Consider the following 14,624-nt stretch of genomic DNA (forward strand, 5'->3'; position numbering starts at 1 on the left):
GACGCTGGCGGTAACAAAGGACGTTCTACGTCCGCCGCTATGGCTGAGGGTGGCGCTGGTGAACACTCTCAAGGTTCTTGTACAGACAACACAAATACCCAAGCAAGTAGCAGGGGGGACAGCGGCCGATGTAGCTCAGTTGGAAGAGCACCGGACGCGATATTCGCAGGTCGTGGGTTCGGTTCCCACCATCGGCACGTTGTTTTTTCTTCTACTTTGCGTTTAATTATCTTTCCCCTAAACAGATTACATTACTAATTTCTGTGGTTATCTAAGCAAACATTAAAAAAAGAAGACATAAACGGACCATCCCCAACGCTTTCCTTGGCCTCGCCGACTGTTGGCTTCTTTCTTTCGTGTAGTATAACGAGCACCCTCATTTCCCCTTAATTGATCTGCTTGTAGCTTACGGGGGTCTCGGTTCTGGCAGTCTTGAAGCCATAGGTAGCGTAAGAGGGTTCTAGCACAGCGTTCGCCCTCGCTCCTGATCACGTTCTACGTGACGCTGGCGGTAACAAAGGACGTTCTACGTCCGCCGCTATGGCTGAGGGTGGCGCTGGTGAACACTCTCAAGGTTCTTGTACAGACAACACAAATACCCAAGCAAGTAGCAGGGGGGACAGCGGCCGATGTAGCTCAGTTGGAAGAGCACCGGACGCGATATTCGGAGGTCGTGGGTTCGGTTCCCATCATCGGCACGTTGTTTTTTCTTCTACTTTGCGTTTAATTATCTTTCCCCTAAACAGATTACATTACTAATTTCTGTGGTTATCTAAGCAAACATTAAAAAAAGAAGACATAAACGGACCATCCCCAACGCTTTCCTTGGCCTCGCCGACTGTTGGCTTCTTTCTTTCGTGTAGTATAACGAGCACCCTCATTTCCCCTTAATTGATCTGCTTGTAGCTTACGGGGGTCTCGGTTCTGGCCGTCTTGAAGCCATAGGTAGCGTAAGAGGGTTCTAGCACATCGTTCGCCCTCGCTCCTGATCACGTTCTACGTGACGCTGGCGGTAACAAAGGACGTTCTACGTCCGCCGCTATGGCTGAGGGTGGCGCTGGTGAACACTCTCAAGGTTCTTGTACAGACAACACAAATACCCAAGCAAGTAGCAGGGGGGACAGCGGCCGATGAAGCTCAGTTGGAAGAGCACCGGACGCGATATTCGGAGGTCGTGGGTTCGGTTCCCACCATCGGCACGTTGTTTTTTCTTCTACTTTGCGTTTAAATATTTTTCCCCTAAACATATTACATTACTAATTTCTGTGGTTATCTAAGCAAACATTAAAAAAAGAAGACATAAATGGACCATCCCCAACGCTTTCCTTAGCCTCGCCGACTGTTGGCTTCTTTCTTTCGTGTAGTATAACGAGCACCCTCATTTCCCCTTAATTGATCTGCTTGTAGCTTACGGGGGTCTCGGTTCTGGCAGTCTTGAAGCCATAGGTAGCGTAAGAGGGTTCTAGCACAGCGTTCGCCCTCGCTCCTGATCACGTTCTACGTGACGCTGGCGGTAACAAAGGACGTTCTACGTCCGCCGCTATGGCTGAGGGTGGCGCTGGTGAACACTCTCAAGGTTCTTGTGCAGACAACACAAATACCCAAGCAAGTAGCAGGGGGGACAGCGGCCGATGTAGCTCAGTTGGAAGAGCACCGGACGCGATATTCGGAGGTCGTGGGTTCGGTTCCCACCATCGGCACGTTGTTTTTTCTTCTACTTTGCGTTTAATCATCTTTCCCCTAAACAGATTACCTTACTAATTTTTGTGGTTATCTAAGCAAACATTAAAAAAAGAAGACATAAATGGACCATCCCCAATGCTTTCTTTGGCCTCGCCGACTGTTGGCTTCTTTCTTTCGTGTAGTATAACGAGCACCCTCATTTCCCCTTAATTGATCTGCTTGTAGCTTACGGGGGTCTCGGTTCTGGCAGTCTTGAAGCCATAGGTAGCGTAAGAGGGTTCTAGCACAGCGTTCGCCCTCGCTCCTGATCACGTTCTACGTGACGCTGGCGGTAACAAAGGACGTTCTACGTCCGCCGCAATGGCTGAGGGTGGTGCTGGTGAACACTCTCAAGGTTCTTGTACAGATAACACAAAAGCCACGCAAGTAGCAGGGGGGACAGCGGCCGATGTAGCTCAGTTGGAAGAGCACCGGACGCGATATTCGGAGGTCGTGGGTTCGGTTCCCACCATCGGCACGTTGTTTTTTCTTCTACTTTGCGTTTAATTATCTTTCCCCTAAACAGATTACAGTACTAATTTCTGTGATTATCTAAGCAAACATTAAAAAAAGAAGACATAAATGGACCATCCCCAACGCTTTCTTTGGCCTCGCCGACTGTTGGCTTCTTTCTTTCGTGTAGTATAACGAGCACCCTCATTTTCCCTTAATTGATCTGCTTGTAGCTTACGGGGGTCTCGGTTCTGGCAGTCTTGAAGCCATAGGTAGCGTAAGAGGGTTCTAGCACAGCGTTCGCCCTCGCTCCTGATCACGTTCTACGTGACGCTGGCGGTAACAAAGGACGTTCTACGTCCGCCGCTATGGCTGAGGGTGGCGCTGGTGAACACTCTCAAGGTTCTTGTACAGACAACACAAATACCCAAGCAAGTAGCAGGGCGGACAGCGGCCGATGTAGCTCAGTTGGAAGAGAACCGGACGCGATATTCGGAGGTAGTGGGTTCGGTTCCCACCATCGGCACGTTGTTTTTTCTTCTACTTTGCGTTTAATTATCTTTCCCCTAAACAGATTACATTACTAATTTCTGTGGTTATCTAAGCAAACATTAAAAAAAGAAGACATAAACGGACCATCCCCAACGCTTTCCTTGGCCTCGCCGACTGTTGGCTTCTTTCTTTCGTGTAGTATTACGAGCACCCTCATTTCCCCTTAATTGATCTGCTTGTAGCTTACGGGGGTCTCGGTTCTGGCAGTCTTGAAGCCATAGGTAGCGTAAGAGGGTTCTAGCACAGCGTTCGCCCTCGCTCCTGATCACGTTCTACGTGACGCTGGCGGTAACAAAGGACGTTCTACGTCCGCCGCTATGCCTGAGGGTGGCGCTGGTGAACACTCTCAAGGTTCTTGTACAGACAACACAAATACCCAAGCAAGTAGCAGGGGGGACAGCGGCCGATGTAGCTCAGTTGGAAGAGCACCGGACGCGATATTCGGAGGTCGTGGGTTTGGTTCCCACCATCAGCACGTTGTTTTTTCTTCTACTTTGCGTTTAATTATTTTTTCCCTAAACAGGTTACAGTACTAATTTCTGTGGTTATCTAAGCAAACATTAAAAAAAGAAACATAAATGGACCATCCCCAACGCTTTCTTTGGCCTCGCCGACTGTTGGCTTCTTTCTTTCGTGTAGTATAACGAGCACCCTCATTTCCCCTTAATTGATCTGCTTGTAGCTTACGGGGGTCTCGGTTCTGGCAGTCTTGAAGCCATAGGTAGCGTAAGAGGGTTCTAGCACAGCGTTCGCCCTCGCTCCTGATCACGTTCTACGTGACGCTGGCGGTAACAAAGGACGTTCTACGTCCGCCGCTATGGCTGAGGGCGGCGCTGGTGAACACTCTCAAGGTTCTTGTACAGACAACACAAATACCCAAGCAAGTAGCAGGGGGGACAGCGGCCGATGTAGCTCAGTTGGAAGAGCACCGGACGCGATATTCGGAGGTCGTGGGTTCGGTTCCCACCATCGGCACGTTGTTTTTTCTTCTACTTTGCGTTTAATTATCTTTCCCCTAAACAGATTACATTACTAATTTCTGTGGTTATCTAAGCAAACATTAAAAAAAGAAGACATAAACGGACCATCCCCAACGCTTTCCTTGGCCTCGCCGACTGTTGGCTTCTTTCTTTCGTGTAGTATTACGAGCACCCTCATTTCCCCTTAATTGATCTGCTTGTAGCTTACGGGGGTCTCGGTTCTGGCAGTCTTGAAGCCATAGGTAGCCTAAGAGGGTTCTAGCACAGCGATCGCCATCGCTCCTGATCACGTTCTACGTGACGCTGGCGGTAACAAAGGACGTTCTACGTCCGCCGCTATGGCTGAGGGTGGCGCTGGTGAACACTCTCAAGGTTCTTGTACAGACAACACAAATACCCAAGCAAGTAGCAGGGGGGACAGCGGCCGATGTAGCTCAGTTGGAAGAGCACCGGACGCGATATTCGGAGGTCGTGGGTTCGGTTCCCACCATCGGCACGTTGTTTTTTCTTCTACTTTGCGTTTAATTATCTTTCCCCTAAACAGATTACATTACTAATTTCTGTGGTTATCTAAGCAAACATTAAAAAAAGAAGACATAAACGGACCATCCCCAACGCTTTCCTTGGCCTCGCCGACTGTTGGCTTCTTTCTTTCGTGTAGTATAACGAGCACCCTCATTTCCCCTTAATTGATCTGCTTGTAGCTTACGGGGGTCTCGGTTCTGGCAGTCTTGAAGCCATAGGTAGCGTAAGAGGGTTCTAGCACAGCGTTCGCCCTCGCTCCTGATCACGTTCTACGTTACGCTGGCGGTAACAAAGGACGTTCTACGTCCGCCGCTATGGCTGAGGGTGGCGCTGGTGAACACTCTCAAGGTTCTTGTACAGACAACACAAATACCCAAGCAAGTAGCAGGGGGGACAGCGGCCGATGTAGCTCAGTTGGAAGAGCACCGGACGCGATATTCGGAGGTCGTGGGTTCGGTTCCCATCATCGGCACGTTGTTTTTTCTTCTACTTTGCGTTTAATTATCTTTCCCCTAAACAGATTACATTACTAATTTCTGTGGTTATCTAAGCAAACATTAAAAAAAGAAGACATAAACGGACCATCCCCAACGCTTTCCTTGGCCTCGCCGACTGTTGGCTTCTTTCTTTCGTGTAGTATAACGAGCACCCTCATTTCCCCTTAATTGATCTGCTTGTAGCTTACGGGGGTCTCGGTTCTGGCCGTCTTGAAGCCATAGGTAGCGTAAGAGGGTTCTAGCACATCGTTCGCCCTCGCTCCTGATCACGTTCTACGTGACGCTGGCGGTAACAAAGGACGTTCTACGTCCGCCGCTATGGCTGAGGGTGGCGCTGGTGAACACTCTCAAGGTTCTTGTACAGACAACACAAATACCCAAGCAAGTAGCAGGGGGGACAGCGGCCGATGAAGCTCAGTTGGAAGAGCACCGGACGCGATATTCGGAGGTCGTGGGTTCGGTTCCCACCATCGGCACGTTGTTTTTTCTTCTACTTTGCGTTTAAATATTTTTCCCCTAAACATATTACATTACTAATTTCTGTGGTTATCTAAGCAAACATTAAAAAAAGAAGACATAAATAGACCATCCCCAACGCTTTCCTTAGCCTCGCCGACTGTTGGCTTCTTTCTTTCGTGTAGTATAACGAGCACCCTCATTTCCCCTCAATTGATCTGCTTGTAGCTTACGGGGGTCTCGGTTCTGGCAGTCTTGAAGCCATAGGTAGCGTAAGAGGGTTCTAGCACAGCGTTCGCCCTCGCTCCTGATCACGTTCTACGTGACGCTGGCGGTAACAAAGGACGTTCTACGTCCGCCGCTATGGCTGAGGGTGGCGCTGGTGAACACTCTCAAGGTTCTTGTGCAGACAACACAAATACCCAAGCAAGTAGCAGGGGGGACAGCGGCCGATGTAGCTCAGTTGGAAGAGCACCGGACGCGATATTCGGAGGTCGTGGGTTCGGTTCCCACCATCGGCACGTTGTTTTTTCTTCTACTTTGCGTTTAATCATCTTTCCCCTAAACAGATTACCTTACTAATTTTTGTGGTTATCTAAGCAAACATTAAAAAAAGAAGACATAAATGGACCATCCCCAATGCTTTCTTTGGCCTCGCCGACTGTTGGCTTCTTTCTTTCGTGTAGTATAACGAGCACCCTCATTTCCCCTTAATTGATCTGCTTGTAGCTTACGGGGGTCTCGGTTCTGGCAGTCTTGAAGCCATAGGTAGCGTAAGAGGGTTCTAGCACAGCGTTCGCCCTCGCTCCTGATCACGTTCTACGTGACGCTGGCGGTAACAAAGGACGTTCTACGTCCGCCGCAATGGCTGAGGGTGGTGCTGGTGAACACTCTCAAGGTTCTTGTACAGATAACACAAAAGCCAAGCAAGTAGCAGGGGGGACAGCGGCCGATGTAGCTCAGTTGGAAGAGCACCGGACGCGATATTCGGAGGTCGTGGGTTCGGTTCCCACCATCGGCACGTTGTTTTTTCTTCTACTTTGCGTTTAATTATCTTTCCCCTAAACAGATTACAGTACTAATTTCTGTGATTATCTAAGCAAACATTAAAAAAAGAAGACATAAATGGACCATCCCCAACGCTTTCTTTGGCCTCGCCGACTGTTGGCTTCTTTCTTTCGTGTAGTATAACGAGCACCCTCATTTTCCCTTAATTGATCTGCTTGTAGCTTACGGGGGTCTCGGTTCTGGCAGTCTTGAAGCCATAGGTAGCGTAAGAGGGTTCTAGCACAGCGTTCGCCCTCGCTCCTGATCACGTTCTACGTGACGCTGGCGGTAACAAAGGACGTTCTACGTCCGCCGCTATGGCTGAGGGTGGCGCTGGTGAACACTCTCAAGGTTCTTGTACAGACAACACAAATACCCAAGCAAGTAGCAGGGCGGACAGCGGCCGATGTAGCTCAGTTGGAAGAGAACCGGACGCGATATTCGGAGGTAGTGGGTTCGGTTCCCACCATCGGCACGTTGTTTTTTCTTCTACTTTGCGTTTAATTATCTTTCCCCTAAACAGATTACATTACTAATTTCTGTGGTTATCTAAGCAAACATTAAAAAAAAAGACATAAATGGACCATCCCCAACGCTTTCCTTGGCCTCGCCGACTGTTGGCTTCTTTCTTTCGTGTAGTATAACGAGCACCCTCATTTCCCCTTAATCGATCTGCTTGTAGCTTACGGGGGTCTCGGTTCTGGCAGTCTTGAAGCCGTAGGTAGCGTAAGAGGGTTCTAGCACAGCGTTCGCCCTCGCTCCTGATCACGTTCTACGTGACGCTGGCGGTAACAAAGGACGTTCTAGGTCCGCCGCTATGGCTGAGGGTGGCGCTGGTGAACACTCTCAAGGTTCTTGTACAGACAACACAAATACCCAAGCAAGAAGCAGGGGGGACAGCGGCCGATGTAGCTCAGTTGGAAGATCACCGGACGCGATATTCGGAGGTCGTGGGTTCGGTTCCCACCATCGGCACGTTGTTTTTTCTTCTAATTTGCGTTTAATTATCTTTCCCCTAAACAGATTACATTACTAATTTCTGTGGTTATCTAAGCAAACATTAAAAAAAGAAGACATAAACGGACCATCCCCAACGCTTTCCTTGGCCTCGCCGACTGTTGGCTTCTTTCTTTCGTGTAGTATTACGAGCACCCTCATTTCCCCTTAATTGATCTGCTTGTAGCTTACGGGGGTCTCGGTTCTGGCAGTCTTGAAGCCATAGGTAGCGTAAGAGGGTTCTAGCACAGCGTTCGCCCTCGCTCCTGATCACGTTCTACGTGACGCTGGCGGTAACAAAGGACGTTCTACGTCCGCCGCTATGCCTGAGGGTGGCGCTGGTGAACACTCTCAAGGTTCTTGTACAGACAACACAAATACCCAAGCAAGTAGCAGGGGGGACAGCGGCCGATGTAGCTCAGTTGGAAGAGCACCGGACGCGATATTCGGAGGTCGTGGGTTTGGTTCCCACCATCAGCACGTTGTTTTTTCTTCTACTTTGCGTTTAATTATTTTTTCCCTAAACAGGTTACAGTACTAATTTCTGTGGTTATCTAAGCAAACATTAAAAAAAGAAACATAAATGGACCATCCCCAACGCTTTCTTTGGCCTCGCCGACTGTTGGCTTCTTTCTTTCGTGTAGTATAACGAGCACCCTCATTTCCCCTTAATTGATCTGCTTGTAGCTTACGGGGGTCTCGGTTCTGGCAGTCTTGAAGCCATAGGTAGCGTAAGAGGGTTCTAGCACAGCGTTCGCCCTCGCTCCTGATCACGTTCTACGTGACGCTGGCGGTAACAAAGGACGTTCTACGTCCGCCGCTATGGCTGAGGGCGGCGCTGGTGAACACTCTCAAGGTTCTTGTACAGACAACACAAATACCCAAGCAAGTAGCAGGGGGGACAGCGGCCGATGTAGCTCAGTTGGAAGAGCACCGGACGCGATATTCGGAGGTCGTGGGTTCGGTTCCCACCATCGGCACGTTGTTTTTTCTTCTACTTTGCGTTTAATTATCTTTCCCCTAAACAGATTACATTACTAATTTCTGTGGTTATCTAAGCAAACATTAAAAAAAGAAGACATAAACGGACCATCCCCAACGCTTTCCTTGGCCTCGCCGACTGTTGGCTTCTTTCTTTCTTGTAGTATAACGAGCACCCTCATTTCCCCTTAATTGATCTGCTTGTAGCTTACGGGGGTCTCGGTTCTGGCAGTCTTGAAGCCATAGGTAGCCTAAGAGGGTTCTAGCACAGCGATCGCCATCGCTCCTGATCACGTTCTACGTGACGCTGGCGGTAACAAAGGACGTTCTACGTCCGCCGCTATGGCTGAGGGTGGCGCTGGTGAACACTCTCAAGGTTCTTGTACAGACAACACAAATACCCAAGCAAGTAGCAGGGGGGACAGCGGCCGATGTAGCTCAGTTGGAAGAGCACCGGACGCGATATTCGGAGGTCGTGGGTTCGGTTCCCACCATCGGCACGTTGTTTTTTCTTCTACTTTGCGTTTAATTATCTTTCCCCTAAACAGATTACATTACTAATTTCTGTGGTTATCTAAGCAAACATTAAAAAAAGAAGACATAAACGGACCATCCCCAACGCTTTCCTTGGCCTCGCCGACTGTTGGCTTCTTTCTTTCGTGTAGTATAACGAGCACCCTCATTTCCCCTTAATTGATCTGCTTGTAGCTTACGGGGGTCTCGGTTCTGGCAGTCTTGAAGCCATAGGTAGCGTAAGAGGGTTCTAGCACAGCGTTCGCCCTCGCTCCTGATCACGTTCTACGTTACGCTGGCGGTAACAAAGGACGTTCTACGTCCGCCGCTATGGCTGAGGGTGGCGCTGGTGAACACTCTCAAGGTTCTTGTACAGACAACACAAATACCCAAGCAAGTAGCAGGGGGGACAGCGGCCGATGTAGCTCAGTTGGAAGAGCACCGGACGCGATATTCGGAGGTCGTGGGTTCGGTTCCCATCATCGGCACGTTGTTTTTTCTTCTACTTTGCGTTTAATTATCTTTCCCCTAAACAGATTACATTACTAATTTCTGTGGTTATCTAAGCAAACATTAAAAAAAGAAGACATAAACGGACCATCCCCAACGCTTTCCTTGGCCTCGCCGACTGTTGGCTTCTTTCTTTCGTGTAGTATAACGAGCACCCTCATTTCCCCTTAATTGATCTGCTTGTAGCTTACGGGGGTCTCGGTTCTGGCCGTCTTGAAGCCATAGGTAGCGTAAGAGGGTTCTAGCACATCGTTCGCCCTCGCTCCTGATCACGTTCTACGTGACGCTGGCGGTAACAAAGGACGTTCTACGTCCGCCGCTATGGCTGAGGGTGGCGCTGGTGAACACTCTCAAGGTTCTTGTACAGACAACACAAATACCCAAGCAAGTAGCAGGGGGGACAGCGGCCGATGAAGCTCAGTTGGAAGAGCACCGGACGCGATATTCGGAGGTCGTGGGTTCGGTTCCCACCATCGGCACGTTGTTTTTTCTTCTACTTTGCGTTTAAATATTTTTCCCCTAAACATATTACATTACTAATTTCTGTGGTTATCTAAGCAAACATTAAAAAAAGAAGACATAAATGGACCATCCCCAACGCTTTCCTTAGCCTCGCCGACTGTTGGCTTCTTTCTTTCGTGTAGTATAACGAGCACCCTCATTTCCCCTCAATTGATCTGCTTGTAGCTTACGGGGGTCTCGGTTCTGGCAGTCTTGAAGCCATAGGTAGCGTAAGAGGGTTCTAGCACAGCGTTCGCCCTCGCTCCTGATCACGTTCTACGTGACGCTGGCGGTAACAAAGGACGTTCTACGTCCGCCGCTATGGCTGAGGGTGGCGCTGGTGAACACTCTCAAGGTTCTTGTGCAGACAACACAAATACCCAAGCAAGTAGCAGGGGGGACAGCGGCCGATGTAGCTCAGTTGGAAGAGCACCGGACGCGATATTCGGAGGTCGTGGGTTCGGTTCCCACCATCGGCACGTTGTTTTTTCTTCTACTTTGCGTTTAATCATCTTTCCCCTAAACAGATTACCTTACTAATTTTTGTGGTTATCTAAGCAAACATTAAAAAAAGAAGACATAAATGGACCATCCCCAATGCTTTCTTTGGCCTCGCCGACTGTTGGCTTCTTTCTTTCGTGTAGTATAACGAGCACCCTCATTTCCCCTTAATTGATCTGCTTGTAGCTTACGGGGGTCTCGGTTCTGGCAGTCTTGAAGCCATAGGTAGCGTAAGAGGGTTCTAGCACAGCGTTCGCCCTCGCTCCTGATCACGTTCTACGTGACGCTGGCGGTAACAAAGGACGTTCTACGTCCGCCGCAATGGCTGAGGGTGGTGCTGGTGAACACTCTCAAGGTTCTTGTACAGATAACACAAAAGCCAAGCAAGTAGCAGGGGGGACAGCGGCCGATGTAGCTCAGTTGGAAGAGCACCGGACGCGATATTCGGAGGTCGTGGGTTCGGTTCCCACCATCGGCACGTTGTTTTTTCTTCTACTTTGCGTTTAATTATCTTTCCCCTAAACAGATTACAGTACTAATTTCTGTGATTATCTAAGCAAACATTAAAAAAAGAAGACATAAATGGACCATCCCCAACGCTTTCTTTGGCCTCGCCGACTGTTGGCTTCTTTCTTTCGTGTAGTATAACGAGCACCCTCATTTTCCCTTAATTGATCTGCTTGTAGCTTACGGGGGTCTCGGTTCTGGCAGTCTTGAAGCCATAGGTAGCGTAAGAGGGTTCTAGCACAGCGTTCGCCCTCGCTCCTGATCACGTTCTACGTGACGCTGGCGGTAACAAAGGACGTTCTACGTCCGCCGCTATGGCTGAGGGTGGCGCTGGTGAACACTCTCAAGGTTCTTGTACAGACAACACAAATACCCAAGCAAGTAGCAGGGCGGACAGCGGCCGATGTAGCTCAGTTGGAAGAGAACCGGACGCGATATTCGGAGGTAGTGGGTTCGGTTCCCACCATCGGCACGTTGTTTTTTCTTCTACTTTGCGTTTAATTATCTTTCCCCTAAACAGATTACATTACTAATTTCTGTGGTTATCTAAGCAAACATTAAAAAAAAAGACATAAATGGACCATCCCCAACGCTTTCCTTGGCCTCGCCGACTGTTGGCTTCTTTCTTTCGTGTAGTATAACGAGCACCCTCATTTCCCCTTAATCGATCTGCTTGTAGCTTACGGGGGTCTCGGTTCTGGCAGTCTTGAAGCCGTAGGTAGCGTAAGAGGGTTCTAGCACAGCGTTCGCCCTCGCTCCTGATCACGTTCTACGTGACGCTGGCGGTAACAAAGGACGTTCTAGGTCCGCCGCTATGGCTGAGGGTGGCGCTGGTGAACACTCTCAAGGTTCTTGTACAGACAACACAAATACCCAAGCAAGAAGCAGGGGGGACAGCGGCCGATGTAGCTCAGTTGGAAGATCACCGGACGCGATATTCGGAGGTCGTGGGTTCGGTTCCCACCATCGGCACGTTGTTTTTTCTTCTAATTTGCGTTTAATTATCTTTCCCCTAAACAGATTACATTACTAATTTCTGTGGTTATCTAAGCAAACATTAAAAAAAGAAGACATAAACGGACCATCCCCAACGCTTTCCTTGGCCTCGCCGACTGTTGGCTTCTTTCTTTCGTGTAGTATTACGAGCACCCTCATTTCCCCTTAATTGATCTGCTTGTAGCTTACGGGGGTCTCGGTTCTGGCAGTCTTGAAGCCATAGGTAGCGTAAGAGGGTTCTAGCACAGCGTTCGCCCTCGCTCCTGATCACGTTCTACGTGACGCTGGCGGTAACAAAGGACGTTCTACGTCCGCCGCTATGCCTGAGGGTGGCGCTGGTGAACACTCTCAAGGTTCTTGTACAGACAACACAAATACCCAAGCAAGTAGCAGGGGGGACAGCGGCCGATGTAGCTCAGTTGGAAGAGCACCGGACGCGATATTCGGAGGTCGTGGGTTTGGTTCCCACCATCAGCACGTTGTTTTTTCTTCTACTTTGCGTTTAATTATTTTTTCCCTAAACAGGTTACAGTACTAATTTCTGTGGTTATCTAAGCAAACATTAAAAAAAGAAACATAAATGGACCATCCCCAACGCTTTCTTTGGCCTCGCCGACTGTTGGCTTCTTTCTTTCGTGTAGTATAACGAGCACCCTCATTTCCCCTTAATTGATCTGCTTGTAGCTTACGGGGGTCTCGGTTCTGGCAGTCTTGAAGCCATAGGTAGCGTAAGAGGGTTCTAGCACAGCGTTCGCCCTCGCTCCTGATCACGTTCTACGTGACGCTGGCGGTAACAAAGGACGTTCTACGTCCGCCGCTATGGCTGAGGGCGGCGCTGGTGAAGACTCTCAAGGTTCTTGTACAGACAACACAAATACCCAAGCAAGTAGCAGGGGGGACAGCGGCCGATGTAGCTCAGTTGGAAGAGCACCGGACGCGATATTCGGAGGTCGTGGGTTCGGTTCCCACCATCGGCACGTTGTTTTTTCTTCTACTTTGCGTTTAATTATCTTTCCCCTAAACAGATTACATTACTAATTTCTGTGGTTATCTAAGCAAACATTAAAAAAAGAAGACATAAACGGACCATCCCCAACGCTTTCCTTGGCCTCGCCGACTGTTGGCTTCTTTCTTTCTTGTAGTATAACGAGCACCCTCATTTCCCCTTAATTGATCTGCTTGTAGCTTACGGGGGTCTCGGTTCTGGCAGTCTTGAAGCCATAGGTAGCCTAAGAGGGTTCTAGCACAGCGATCGCCATCGCTCCTGATCACGTTCTACGTGACGCTGGCGGTAACAAAGGACGTTCTACGTCCGCCGCTATGGCTGAGGGTGGCGCTGGTGAACACTCTCAAGGTTCTTGTACAGACAACACAAATACCCAAGCAAGTAGCAGGGGGGACAGCGGCCGATGTAGCTCAGTTTGAAGATCACCGGACGCGATATTCGGAGGTCGTGGGTTCGGTTCCCACCATCGGCACGTTGTTTTTTCTTCTACTTTGCGTTTAATTATCTTTCCCCTAAACAGATTACATTACTAATTTCTGTGGTTATCTAAGCAAACATTAAAAAAAGAAGACATAAACGGACCATCCCCAACGCTTTCCTTGGCCTCGCCGACTGTTGGCTTCTTTCTTTCGTGTAGTATTACGAGCACCCTCATTTCCCCTTAATTGATCTGCTTGTAGCTTACGGGGGTCTCGGTTCTTGCAGTCTTGAAGCCATAGGTAGCGTAAGAGGGTTCTAGCACAGCGTTCGCCCTCGCTCCTGATCACGTTCTACGTGACGCTGGCGGTAACAAAGGACGTTCTACGTCCGCCGCTATGGCTGAGGGTGGCGCTGGTGAACACTCTCAAGGTTCTTGTACAGACAACACAAATACCCAAGCAAGTAGCAGGGGGGACAGCGGCCGATGTAGCTCAGTTGGAAGAGCACCGGACGCGATATTCGGAGGTCGTGGGTTCGGTTCCCACCATCGGCACGTTGTTTTTTCTTCTACTGTGCGTTTAATTATCTTTTCACTAAACAGGTTACAGTACGAATTTCTGTGGTTATCTAAGCAAACATTAAAAAAAGAAGACATAAATGGACCATCCCCAACGCTTTCTTTGGCCTCGCCGACTGTTGGCTTCTTTCGTTCGTGTAGTATAACGAGCACCCTCATTTCCCCTTAATTGATCTGCTTGTAGCTTACGGGGGTCTCGGTTCTGGCAGTCTTGAAGCGATAGGTAGCGTAAGAGGGTTCTAGCACAGCGTTCGCCCTCGCTCCTGATCACGTTCTACGTGACGCTGGCGGTAACAAAGGACGTTCTACGTCCGCCGCTATGGCTGAGGGTGGCGCTGGTGAACACTCTCAAGGTTCTTGTACAGACAACACAAATACCCAAGCAAGTAGCAGGGGGGACAGCGGCCGATGTAGCTCAGTTGGAAGAGCACCGGACGCGATATTCGGAGGTCGTGGGTTCGGTTCCCACCATCGGCACGTTGTTTTTTCTTCTACTTTGCGTTTAATTATTTTTCCCCTAAACATATTACATTACTAATTTCTGTGGTTATCTAAGCAAACATTAAAAAAAGAAGACATAAATGGACCATCCCCAACGCTTTCCTTGGCCTCGCCGACTGTTGGCTTCTTTCTTTCGTGTAGTATAACGAGCACCCTCATTTCCCCTTAATTGATCTGCTTGTAGCTTACGGGGGTCTCGGTTCTGGCAGTCTTGAAGCCATAGGTAGCGTAAGAGGGTTCTAGCACAGCGTTCGCCCTCGCTCCTGATCACGTTCTACGTGACGCTGGCGGTAACAAAGGACGTTCTACGTCCGCCGCTATGGCTGAGGGTGGCGCTAGTGAACACTCTCAAGGTTCTTGTGCAGACAACACAAATACCCAAG

The sequence above is a fragment of the Amblyomma maculatum genome, unplaced genomic scaffold (genome assembly GCF_055883805.1).
Source record: "Amblyomma maculatum isolate TAMU_Amacu unplaced genomic scaffold, ASM5588380v1 scaffold_119, whole genome shotgun sequence".
In the NCBI taxonomy this organism is placed as follows: Eukaryota; Metazoa; Arthropoda; class Arachnida; order Ixodida; family Ixodidae; genus Amblyomma; species Amblyomma maculatum.